Raw genomic sequence first — 14,241 nt, 5'->3', positions numbered from 1 at the left:
AATGTACAATGGTAATATGAAAAGTAGGCCTAGTGACGTTGTGTGTAGACGTCACTTGATCTCTCATCACTTGAAGACTCACAGCTAAATGTGTGTGCCAATTTCACCGAAAACTGCTTAAAGTGATAGAGAAATCCCTGTTCTGTTGTTAGATCCCTGATGTGCAAATAATAATTGGACATTGGGAGGCATTAAGTGATGAACACACTTCTTAACCACATAATCTAACAAATGTTCGCTCAGAAGTAACACAGGATTCATTACTGAAACCCAAATGATACATTTCACACTAATTGTCTTTCTAAGTTTTCCAAGGCTTTTCGTTACCTTTATGTCACCCTGCTGAGTTTAATCCCAAAAACAAATTCTGGTTGTTGTTTTTAAAGGGGTATTATTATTTTAAGGCAATGTCTTGAATTCTATAACAGCACAATAGCACAGTACATGTTTCAGATGATCTCATTATTAGAACATCCTTCGAAATCTTAACTTTAAGTTTTGATCTTGCGACCCTCCTTTAAATTGGCACCACTGGACAATATCTTTTTCTTTCCCCTTCAGAATAATCTTGTACCAGCTTTTCAGCCCTTGAATAGCTTGTTTTTAACTTTGTGGCAACTACAAAGGAGCTGTTTATGGTAGCTGAATATACAGCAAGGGCAGAATAAATTGGTTCAGAAAGCAGATTGATACCACTCTAGCTGTGCAGCATAAAATATCACCTTCAAGTGAGTGCAAACGAGCACTTTTTAAATAGGACATGACTGACTGTTTTATTGGCGGGGGGCAGGGGAGCAGGTTATTATCTGAAATGGATTTGTTTGCCCCCCCCCCAAAAGGAGAAGATGTACAATTATTTTTGTACACTCTGCCTTCAAATTGCATCCTTGCGTTGAGGGGTGGGATCAGACTTCAAAACAGCAGATGGAAGATGTGGTTAGAAATGTTATGTAGAAATAAAACCCTCACATTTGCTTCACTTACATAAACCAAAATTTGGGATATATTTCTGTACCGACATCTTGCATGAATGAGTAATACGGCTGGCTCGCTGACAAATCTGTGAATTGCTTAATTTTGAAATCTGAAAAGATGTAAGACACTTGCCCATATATACAGATGGACGTGTGACAAGCAGACTCCATGATAAATCCATAAAAACAATAAGCCAGTTGTAGACTTTTTTTTTTAAAGGACAGTACAAACATTTAACGTATTGTATGGCTGTCTTTAGGGGTGAATTTGTGTGAACTGTCCCTGGAAAATAAGGACACTTGGAGTGTCCTTATTGGCTCAGTGGGAAATTTCTTGTGCAATGAAAGAAGAAGAAGAGTTTGGATTTGATATCCCGCCTTTCACTCCCTTTAAGGAGTCTCAAAGCGGCTAACATTCTCCTTTCCCTTCCTCCCCCACAACAAACACTCTGTGAGGTGAGTGGGGCTGAGAGACTTCAGAGAAGTGTGACTGGCCCAAGGTCACCCAGCAGCTGCATGTGGAGGAGCGGAGACGCGAACCCGGTTCCCCAGATTACGAGACTACCACTCTTAACCATTACACCACACTGGCTCTCAGTAATAAAGAGCCTTTATTACTTTTTCCAAGCAGTAATAATGCACAGAGTTGTGCTGATAACCCATGAAACGTGGTCCAGGACCAGTCGAGAATCTGCAGGTTCCGCTGGGAGTCAGTCCGACAGGGCCAAGGCAGGACAAAAGGCAAGGACAGGTACAGGATCTCAGGCAGGATCTAGCATACGGCAATGTTGCTCCCGCAACCTGGCACAGGGTCCAACAGCCTTTTATCTTTGTTGGGGTAACGACCAGTCTTGATTCCCCTGCGACTCACCTCCCTGTTTTGCCCGAAGGCGAGCACTCCTCCTGCAAGTGTCAGGTCTCTCCTCTCAAACCTCAGTCTCTGCAGCTCGGGAGACGTCGGTGGGTTACTAGACCCAGGGGCCGCCTCAGCCTCCCCTGACCCAACCGGTAGTGGAGCAGCTGTAAGTGATGGCCCAGCTGGAGGCAATGAGGTCATCCCCGCATCTGGAGCCAGGGCAGGATCAGGCCCCTGACTCAGCCCAGCTGGTGTTTGTTGCAGGGGAACCTGTGTAGACTGGGACTCTTCAGGATCAGGCCCCAGACTTGGTTCAGGTGATGCCTGAGGCAAAGGATCCGATGCAGACTGAATCTCCTCTGGTTCCGAGTCTGAGCCCGAGCCCCAGGCCATCACAAGAGTGCTGCTCCTGATCCATTTGTGCCTCTGTGTGCAATGTACACATGGTGTTTATGTGTGTGCCATCCATTTCCTCATCATCTCCATCCCTGCCTGCTGCTCCCTCAACTTCCCCTCATGAAACACTTTGAGGCTCATACAACAACAAACAAACCCAATATTCAGAATATACTGGACCCCATTACGTTTGTTTAAAACAGGGCTATCTATTGGAGATGTAACAGGTATAAAGCATATGTTTTTTCATTGTCTTGTACTGAAAGATTTTTGGCTGAAGGTAACTGAAACCATCAACAGAACTGTATGGAACAACCTTATGTTTCCCAGAGCAAAATGTCCTCTTGAATTATATACCCAGCACATGGAACCTTACGAAAGGACAATACGAGTGGACTCTCCGTCCCCTGATCATGGCAAAAAGACTGATACTGATGAATTGGAAAAATAAAAATGTGTCTCCCTTCTACGACTGGATTGAAGACTTATACAAATTGCAACATACGAACAACTTGCATATAAACGCAGACTTGCCATGGACAAATTCAATGATATTTGGAATCCATTCTTACAAATACTGTAATAGGTTAAGATCTGGTGAAGTACAATAATAATTTTGTACAATATACAGTTTTGGGTTCCCCCCATCCCTTTTATTTTCTCTTCTACACGGGTTCTGTTTCTCTCTTTTCTTTACATCTCACCGTGTTTAGTGCACATGTAGTTATGTACCTTTTGAATTTTCAATAAAGATGTTAAAAAAAGAAACACTTTGAAGCCTCTCTGGGAATCCTGGAATCCTGAAAATGCAGTTTTCCCTCTGTGTGTGTGTGTGTGTGTGTGTGTGTGTGTGTGTGTGTGTGTGCGCGCGCGCGCGCTTGCACTTCTGAGCATCTTCAGAGGCAAAAAGCAGGTAGAATCAGCATGGATGGGGAAACTGAGGGTGAGACCAGGGTGCAGAACACCACACAACCTTTTCACGTTGCTATTTTGTGTTCAGGCATCCTGTTTGAAATAGTAAATGCAGAATGTAGATTCCAAAAGGGAAAATTACTCGAGATTGATGAAACTGGCATAGAAAACAGTGACTGTGGAGAATATGCACCTTCAGTAGCTCAATTTTGGACTCTTACGGTCATAGCTGTCAACGCTTCCCTTTTTTTAAGGGAAATCCCCTTATTCCGAATAGAATTCCTCTCAAGAAAAGGGAAAAGTTGACAGCTATGCTTATAGTGGTGGTGGTGTTCCCCACCCACCCACCCAAATTATCAAAAAAATATGAAGCTGAGTTTTTCACGAAACTGGTGAGATCTTAAACGTGACTCGTACAATAATCAATTCCCAAGCAAGATAAAAAAGGTAACGGTAAAGGACTCCTGGACGGTTAAGTCCAGTCAAAGGCGACTATGGGGTTGTGGCTCCCATCTCGCTTTCAGGCTGAGGGAGCCGGCGCTTGTCCACAGACAGCTTTCCGGGTCATGTGGCCAGCATGACCCGGAAACTGATTCTGGCACAACAGAACACCGTGACGGAAACCAGAGCACACGGAAATGCTGTTTACCTTCCCCACTGCAGCAGTACCTATTTACAGTGGTACCTCAGGTTACATACACTTCAGGTTACAGACTCTGCTAACCCAGAAATAGTACCTTGAGTTAAGAACTTTGCTTCAGGATGAGAACAGAAATTGTGCTCTGGCGGCGTGGCGGTAGCAGGAGGCCCCATTAGCTAAAGTGGTGCTTCAGGTTAAGAACAGTTTCGGGTTAAGAACGAATTAAGTACTTAACCCAAGGTACCACTGTATCTACTTGCACTGGCGTGCTTTCGAACTGCTAGGTTGGCAGAAGCTGGAACAGAGCAACGGGAGCTCACCCTGTCGCGGGGATTCGAACCGCCAACCTTCTGATCGCCAAGCCCAAGAGGCTCAGTGGTTTAGACCACAGCACCACAGGATAAATGCAAGTGATTTATGTGATTCCTTCCTTTGAAGTGCCATCGTATCTAGAACCAGGAAGTGTGCTGGGCTGGCTTTTTGTGGAGAAGTGGTGTCAATACTTGGCATCTCAAATCTTCAACTCTCTTCAGTCTTACAGGGGTTTGGGGGAGATGCTGCCTCGCCAGCATTGATTGCTGCCGTCTCAGGCTTTCCATCCATGCTTATCACTTTAGACTGTAATCCCTACTGTCTCCTCAATTACATGACTTGGAGGATTTCTGCAGACAGTGCACTGATGAAGAATGAATACTGGTAGATCAATTAACTGCTTCACCCTCCAATATGATACGGGCTGCTGCTTCCCTTCATTCACATCCATTAGGCTGCGCGCCCTAGTGACAAGATGGATTTCTTGTGCGAGCTATTGTTATCACATCTATTAGTGGCACAGAAAGACAGAATGTTTCTTCGCGAGGCCTAGGAAAAGGTGGATTTCATGTCAGGAGTTCCACAATCTTAAATCACACCCATTTAATAGAAAACAAAAAGGGTTTTGAATGTGAATGTTCTTGGGGCAGAACTATGGGACTGCTCATATGGCAGATACAGTAAAATATGCTTGTCGGATGTCAGGATTCCGGGTTCCCAGCTTGATAACACAGTAAGCGTAGGTAATTAAAAAGGAGGATTTATTGCAAAAACAAACAGAGAGCTCCGGACAGCTCTAATGCAGCTGCCGGCATTAAGACTCAAGATGACCCTTCTGAAGACTGCTTCCTGTGTCTACAGAGTATATTGAACTGTCACACCTTACGTCTTTTGTTTTGCTTCCTGTCTAGAAGTCCTCCCATTTGCTGACTCCTTGGACTGATTAGATCATCTCCAACCCCTTCCATTTCTGATAGACTCTCTGTGTGTCTGTCTGCGCCTATTTGAGCTTGGTAGGTTTCTGGATGAAACATCTGCTCTGGACCCATTCCAGTCCGGCTTCCGCGCTGGTCATGGGACCGAGACGGCTCTGGTCGCCCTAACAGATGATCTCCGCAGGCAGCTGGATCGAGGCGGGTCAGGGCTGCTGATTCTTCTAGATCTGTCAGCAGCCTTTGACATGGTCGATCACGAACTCCTGGACCACCGCCTTGCCGACGTGGGGATCCAGGGCACAGTCCTTCAATGGCTGCGCTCATTTCTCTCTGGTCGGGGACAGAGGGTGGCGCTTGGGGGGGAATTGTCATCACGCCACTCCTTGGTGTGTGGAGTGCCTCAGGGTGCAATTCTCTCCCCGATGCTTTTTAACATCTTTATGCGCCCCCTCGCCCAGCTTGTCTGGAGTTTTGGGCTGGGTTGCCATCAGTATGCTGATGACACCCAACTCTATCTGTTGATGGATGGCCATCCTGACTCGGCCCCAGACACACTGACCAGATGTCTGGAAGCTGTGGCTGGATGGTTACGTGGGAGCCGGTTGAAGTTAAATCCTTCGAAGACAGAGGTCCTCTGGCTGGGGCGGGACGATATGGGATCGAGGGGGCAACTCCCATCTCTTGCAGGGGTGCAATTAGTGCCAGCACCGTCCGTTAAGAGTTTGGGTGTAATCTTCGATACCTCCCTCTCTATGGAGTCGCAGATTACAGCTATAACAAAGGCGGCATTTTTTCATCTCCGCCAAGCTAAGCAGTTGGCCCCTTATCTCTCTCGTCCTGACCTAGCCACTGTGATCCATGCGACGGTCACCTCCAGACTGGATTATTGTAACTCGCTCTACGTGGGGCTGCCCTTGAGACTGACCCAGAAACTCCAGCGGGTGCAGAATGCCGCGGCGAGACTCCTTATGGGGTCTTCGCTGCGAGAGCACATTCATCCGGTATTATACCAGCTGCACTGGCTCCCGGTGGAGTACAGGATCAGGTTTAAGGTGCTGCTTTTAACCTTTAAAGCCCTATACGGCCTAGGACCCTTGTACCTACGGGACCGCCTCTCCTGGTATGCCCCACAGAGAAACCTACGGTCTGCAAATAATAACATCCTCAAGGTCCCAGGCCTCAGAGAGGTTAGGCTGGCCTCAACTAGAGCCAGGGCCTTCTCGGCTGCAGCTCCAAACTGGTGGAATGCTCTGTCAAAAGAGACTAGGGCCCTGCGGGACCTGACATCTTTCCGCAGGGCCTGCAAGACAGAGTTGTTCCGCCAGGCCTTTGGTCAGGGCGCAGCCTGACTCCCTCCTCTGGCAACCTGCACATAATTCTGCTTAATTGGTTGCCATCAATTTGATTTAATTAATTTTTATAATGAAATATTTTTAGATTGTGTGATTATTTGACTGATTATTTGATTGTTGTTAGCCGCCCTGAGCCCGGCTTTGGCTGGGGAGGGCGGGATATAAATAAAATTTATTATTATTATTATTATTATTATTATTATTATTATTATTATGGAGAGCTTTGGCTGTGTTTCAGCCTGCTCTCAGCCACTGCCTCATCAGCCAGCCCGTCAAGGTCAGGCAAAGCCAAAGTCTGCAGCTGCTGACTCTCCCCTGTCTGACTAACATCAAAGCTTCTCTGTTCCTGGCTTCTTTCTGCAGTTGGCTGCAAACCTTTGCTGGGAGCTGGCTCATTGCTGACATTGGATATGTTGGTTGGTCTCAAACTCTCGGTGAGTTTGGGATTCCTCCTGCATGTGAAGTCAGGCTTTGACGGACTAAACAGACAAGAGTGGGTCCAACAGTCAAGGAAGCAGTTCCTTCATATGTGGTGGACCTGTAAAAGAGTAAAAGAGTATTGGGAAATAATTCATAATGAATTAATGAAAAAATGTTTAATAGTACTTTTCAAAAAAAAACACCAAACAGAGTCCTTTTTGTTAGGGATAATCCAGATGGAAATTCCCAGCTGTCAAAAAAGGTTATTTATGTATGCTACGACTGTGGCCCGTATTTTGTTAGTCCAAAAATGGAAAATGCTGTACGTTAGCAGGCTTTGATTTCAGCAGATCACACGAAAATCCAAAGCGCTTCTGCTTTTCACCCCAAGTCTTGGACACAATATTCACAGTCTCAGGCAGATCTGTGCCTCTTGAAAGTGTCTGTGTAAACTGTTGGTTAGCACTCAGCATCCCAAACCCATGGGACTCTTGGCGGAGTTAGGGGCAGGTCTCTTAGCCGCTAGGTCTAGGGGAAATATAGAGAGGGGGAACGACTGCCTAAACATGATCTCAATCCGGCTGGAAATTTCCCTAAACTGTGCAGCGCAATAATTGCACAGCAACTTTGCTCCAAGACTGGGCAGCTTCCTTAAGCTCTGCTCCCCGAGACTTTGGACTCTGTGCAAAATTCTGTCTAGCGTTTTGGATGGGAAATAGAAGAAAATTTGAGGACAATGAAAATTTCACTGAAATATGCCAAGGTGTTTTCAGGTGAAAATGGAACAGACATTTCTGGTTCTCCTGTCAGTTCTCAACCCCGCCCCCCATCCAGCAGCAATTTAATAATACAGTGGTACCTCGGGTTAAGTACTTAATTTGTTCCGGAGGTCCGTTCTTAACCTGAAACTGTTCTTAACCTGAAGCACCACTTTAGCTAATGGGGCCTCCTGCTGTCGCTGTGCCGCCGGAGCACAATTTCTGTTCTCATCCTGAAGCAAAGTTCTTAACCTGAGGTACTATTTCTGGGTTAGTGGAATCTGTAACCTGAAGCGTATGTAACCTGAAGCGTATGTAACCCGAGGTACCACTGTATGGTCATTTCTGGTGCTCAGACAGCTGGAATTTCAAAAGCTGGTAACTTCACATTATTTCCCATCCATAACCCTGGAATGTATCATCCAATTAATTCATAATGTTTACTATAGCAGTTATCTTTAATCACGCCGCATAATATTTGTACTCAAAGAGGTTGGGGATGATAAGCACTCTACGTTTTGATTACAGCTGTAAGGCTTCATTGACATTACAAGCAGTCTTGCACACACACAAAACAGGATTATCAGACCCACCTCAGTGTGTTGCGGCGCCATGTGGCCCGACAACTTACAGGAAAATAGGCAGGAGTGATAAAATATAGAAAACAAAGGCAGGCTGGTGCCATGATGACGGGACACAGCCATCGCACAGCCGATATGAGAAACAAGCCGGTTTTCCCTGGTTCCTATCCCAGCAACTGCTCAAGAAATGGAGGAGTTGGGGGGAAGTCTGGAGATTCAGATAAATCTCTTTATACTGATATGTATTTGGTTTTGTTATAAATTTATATCTGTAAAATCAGAATAGAGTAGTTGCTTTGGACGATGATCATGAGGCATCCACACAACATGACCAGTCCAACAAAGTTGATGTTGAAGAATCATTGCTTCAACACCTGTGATCTTTGCTTCTTCCAGTACACTGATATTAGTTCGCCTGTCTTCCCAAGTGTTGTGTAAAAGTTTTCGGAGACACCGTTGGTGGAATCTTTCGAGGAGTTGGAGATGGCGTTTATAAGTGGTTCATGTTTCACAAGCATACAGTAAGATTGGTAGTACAATAGCTTTGTAAACAAGCATTTTGGTTTCCCTGTGAATGTCCTGGTCCTAAAACACTCTGCACTTCAATCGGGAGAAAGCTGCCCTCACAGAGCTCAGGCGATAATGGATTTCGGCATCAATGTTGGCCCTTGGATTGTTGTCTCCTGAGACAGATGGATGCCAACTTACAGGATCAATTGGCTGTCAATTCCTGCCTACCAGACGACTGAATTGATCCTCTCTTGCTGAAGACCAGTTGCGCCCAGTGAATCACAGTTGAAACCACTGTTCCCCTAGCCAATATACATTTAACTTTACTGCCTGATTGAGGTCTGATCCACTTAACTACCAAGGCTTCTGTGCCTTCATCCTAACTTGTCTGCACAACATTGGCTGTCTATTCATAGAATCATAGAGTCATAGAGTTGGAAGGGACACTGAGGATCATCTAGTCTAACCCCTGCAGTGTGGGATTCGAACCTGCAACCTTGGTGTTATTAGCCATACGGAGCTCAAACCTGTAACCTTGGTGTTATTGGCTGTTTATTGAGCATTCATTTGGATTTCATTGCAGGGAGGTTACATAATGTAGCTTAAAGCAAATGTTATCCCACACTTTCTGCAGGATTTTCCTGTCACTTTCCTTACTGAAAATAATAAAAATATCCGCTAAAGAAGAATGTGTAAGAAAGGTGGTGGGTTATGCAGAACTGTCCAAGTTAACAGCTAAAATAAGAGAACCCAATGATGATGGTTTTGTGGAAGAACGGAAACCCTTTTCGGAACCTTAGAAGAAATACTATTATATGTTGAACATGTGATCAGAATTTGAACTATGATCGACAGAAGGGATTGAAGCTTATCGTCGTTTCATTAAGGTTTAAGAGATAGAAGATGGGGGGCAGAACAGGGAGCGAAATAGAAACACCATGGAAAAGGGGATGGGAAATGGGAAAAGGTTTTATGTATTGAAATGTATGTGTGAAATTTGGGGAAACTTAATTTTAAAATTCACAAAAAGGCAACCCCGGGCCTGAAAGACAATCAGCTGACCCTATAGCCTCTTGTACTGGTTGGGTTGGTAGCAGAGACTTGGGCTGGCAACAGATGCTGAGACATCCCGATCACTGCATCCAAATGGCAAATCAAACTTCCCTGACATAACTTCTGCTTGTGGTGCTGCTGTTTAAAGGGCACGGGGAGCCCAGCCAAGAAAAAGTTGGCCTTGACTCCTCCCAAGGAAAAAAAATCATGCCAGCTATGGTTTGGTAAATACACCTCTTCTGTAGCTGTTGCAAAGGAGCCAGCGCTTCCTTCTGAAGCTGAAAGCGCTGGAAACAAGAGCTGAGACTTGAGATTCCAGCGTTGGTCTGTGGAAAGAAGCTCAAGACCTGTTTCGGCCAGTGGAAAGTCCCCACTTTAAACACAGAATCATACATCAAACTTGGCGCAGGTGACCTCACTAGATGGCCTTGGGTCTGAAGGCTGGGCTACAGGGAATATACTGGTCATGTTGCGCAGACGCCTGATGATCGTCTTCCAAAGCAACTACTCTATTCCGAACTGAAAAATGGAAAGCGTAATGCTGGTGGTCAACAAAAGAGGTTCAAAGACTCTCTCAAGGCAAATCTTAAAATGTAGTATAAACACCGACAACTGGGAAACACTGGCCTGTGCGCACTCCAGTTGCAGAACAGCCTTTACCAAAGGTGTCACGGGCTTTGAAGACGCTCAAACTCAGGATGAAAGGGAGAAATGTGCTAAGAGGAAGGCATATTTGGCAAACACCATGATCGACTCCAGCCTGGAAACCTATGTCCCCACGTGTGGATCCAGAATTGGCCTCCACAGTCACTTACGGACTCACTGTTAAGACTATGTTTACGGAAGACAATCTTACTCGACTACAAGTGATTTCCAAAGATGATGATGAAGAAAGACAGGGTGTATTCTAGACTGAGACTGGAATCATGGGACCTGCGACTGCAGCACTGAAGAATCATAAAATTTTAGAATTCTAGAGTTGGATGCGATCCCAAGTGTCATCTAGCCCAACCCTGAGCAATGTAGGAATTTCAACATGCGGTCCCTCATCCAATTTGAAACTATATCCTCCTTACCAACCTGCCTGCTCCTTCAGATCAGATGGAAAGGCCTTTCTCTGTGTCTCACCTAAGATGGGAGTCATGGCAGTTGCCTCTGGGTACCACCAACCATTGGCTGATGTTGACAAGCAGTGAGGACTTTCAGTGGCTGGAACCAATTGTGGAACACACCTTAAAAAGCAGGGTAGAGTCCATCTCTGGCTGGCTGTTGTCACAAATGTTCGTGATGACATTTTTATTCCTTTTGCAAGCTTTTGCCTTGCTAATTACCTTATTTTGTATTTTAAGGCTATGTTTTATCTACAGCCTCTTCTCACGATGCGTCTTTACTGCATTTTATTTTACTGAGTATAAGATTGATGCTGTGTTTTTAAATTATTGCAAGCCACCCTGAGAAGCATACATACACTAGGGCTGGGTCTACACTAACTTGTTTAACATTATTTCCCCCATTAGAATGGTATTAGATACAGCCATACATTGGTTTTCGAACAGCTTAGTTCTTGAACGTTTTGGCTCCCAAACCCGGAAGTGACTATTCTAGTTTGCAAACGTTCTTCCTGCAGCCAATCAGAAGCTGCGCTTTGGTTTCCGGACGTTTTGGAAGTTGAACGGATCGGATTACGTTCTACTTCCAAGATAGGACTGTATGTCGTTCTAAAATATCACAAGGCATCCACCTTGGTTTTTTCCATCAAATGTAAGTAATACCGAACCACAGCATTTTCCAAAATGATGTTTCTTTCCCTGCTGGTCGCTAGTTGCTCTACCCCACCCTCTGGTGTAACATTTAAATCAGACATAGGGAAACTCAGCCCTCCAGATGTTTTGGGACTACAACTCCCATCATCCCTAGCTAACAGGACAGGGATAATGGGAAATGTAGTCCCAAAATATCTGGAGGCCCGAGGTTTTTTTTGGGGGGGGGCTGATTTAAATTCTCCCTCCATCCCTCTGTGTCCTTTGCTATCTGTGCACATCAGCCTTTCAAATTTAATTTGAATGCCCTCAAATACCATTGGAGGCGGGTAAAACACTACATAAAAAGTAAAGGACCCCTGGATGGTTAAGTCCAGTCAAAGGCAACTATGGGGTTGCGGCGCTCATCTTGCTTTCAGGCTGAGGGAGCCGGCGTTGGTCCACAGACAGCTTTCCAGGTCATGTGGCCAGCAGGACTAAACCACTTCTGGCGCAACACGACACTGTGATGGAAACCAGAGCACTCAGAAATACTACATAGGGATATATGAGCAGTTCTTCACTGATATAGCAGCATAAAACAATTAAAAATGAAGCAATAACAAGGACAAAGTATTATGAATGTAAAAAGGAAGACATCATGTATCCATCTGCGTTATCAAAACCATTCTTTAACCCTTCCCTAACGTTAAAAACCCTGACTGCAGATCTACCCTGGAAGAGCACGATAAGAGTTTGCTAAATAAATACCCAGCCGTCAAAGTTGACATATCTTTGCCATCGGACTACTGCGACATGAACGACGCTGCCTGTATTGGGCTAGTCGGAGACTGTTTTTTGTTGCACCATTATATCCTGTGGTAGCTGGGTGAGAAGTCTCTGCGCTAGCACCCTACAGCTGTAAAATCAGAGTAGATGTTTCCTTCCATTGAGATGACATCTGTAATAAGCGCAGTCTAATGAGACCTTCGTATGCAGAAGCGTCCCATTTACTCTGTAGAACTAGAAGGTGAATGCACACCTTTGGGTGATGAATGTTTGCATTCTTCTGCTGCAGTAATATACAGTACATGATTTTCTCTGCAGGGAAGCTGTCCAGATTTAGGCAGGTAAGTGCCTTCTTTGTTTACCTCAGAGTGAATTGTGACGCTCGACTGAACTTGTGGTGTGTCTTGAATTTTTAGAGCGGCATTGACAACACATGAATATTTTCCAAGCTGAATGTCAGGATACGTAAATCTTGCATTTTCCCCTTGTTACTGATTACAGGATTACATCTGTGTCGTTTACTTTTCTTTCTTCCTTTCTTTTTAATCTAAACACTTTGAGAGAGCCTTAATAATTCTACGTTTCTTAACGAGTAGAACTGTAGTTCACATTATCTGGGCAGTGTCAAGCACTTATAGTTGTATCAGGATGTTTCCCAGAGCAAATTGTTTGTTTGTTTGTTAAATTTGTATACCATCCTTCATCCGTAGAGTGGTGGTTCACAGCATAAAAATACAATATTAAAAAACCCCCACAAAATACACAATAAAAATTATGCCGATCAGCCAAAGGCCTGGTTGAAAAGGAACATTTATGCCTTGCTCTCTGCTGTAGGGAGAGCATTCCACAAAAGGGAGCCACCACAGAAAAGGCCCCGCTCTTGTTTTGCCACCCTCTGAACCTCTCACATGAAGAAGGGCCTCAGATCATGACCTCAGGGTCCGGGGCAGTTCATATGGAGAGAGGTGGTCCTTTGTGGTATTGCATGGAGATTTCATACACTGGTGTATGTGCATCCTTAAACCTTCAAATGACACCTAACTGCTTGGGTATTGTTTCCTAGAGAGAGGTATACGAGTTGTACTCAAGATGTACAAACTGTCGTTCACATTTGATGTACACACATTGTAAGTATGATGCAGGAAAATACACAAGGAATTCTCTCTTCTTATATAGTGGTAAGGTAAAGGTAAAGGTAAAGGTACCCCTGCCCGAACGGGCCAGTCTTGACAGACTCTGGGGTTTGTGCGCCCATCTCACATCTATAGGCCGGGGGCCAGCGCTGTCCGGAGACACTTCCGGGTCACGTGGCCAGCGTGACAAAGCTGCATCTGGCGAGCCAGCGCAGCACACGGAACGCCGTTTACCTTCCCGCTGGTAAGCGGTACCTATTTATCTACTTGCACCCGGGGGTGCTTTCGAACTGCTAGGTTGGCAGGCGCTGGGACCGAGCAGCGGGAGCGCACCCCGCCGCGGGGATTCGAACCGCCGACCTTTCGATCGGCAAGCCCTAGGCGCTGAGGCTTTTACCCACAGCGCCACCCGCGTCCCTATATAGTGGTACCTCGGGTTAAATAAGCTTCAGGTTACATACGCTTCAGGTTACAGACTCCGCTAACCCAGAAATAGTACCTCAGGTTAAGAACTTTGCTTCAGGATGAGAACAGAAATTGTGCTCCGGTGGCACGGCGGCAGCGGGAGGCCCCATTAGCTAAAGTGGTGCTTCAGGTTAAGAACAGTTTCAGGTTAAGAACGGACCTCTGGAACGAATTAAGTACTTAACCCGAGGTACCACTGTACAGCTATTAAAGGGGCAGGATAAGTCCTCTTTTGCATCTGGCCAACCCCACAGAGAAAGCCACCTCCTGCATTTTAAGCAGCGTTGACCACCTTCAACCGATGAAGAAGTTCCTGAGAATAAATCAAGGAGAGGGCCAGAGTGGCAGTCCGCTCACCCTCCCCTTATCACTTCCCCATCATGTCCTCTTTCCCATACTTGTGTTGTAGGAGAAAC

The sequence above is a fragment of the Podarcis bocagei genome (genome assembly GCF_964188305.1).
Source record: "Podarcis bocagei genome assembly, chromosome: 12".
In the NCBI taxonomy this organism is placed as follows: domain Eukaryota; kingdom Metazoa; phylum Chordata; class Lepidosauria; order Squamata; family Lacertidae; genus Podarcis; species Podarcis bocagei.
This window is presented reverse-complemented; position numbering follows the sequence as displayed.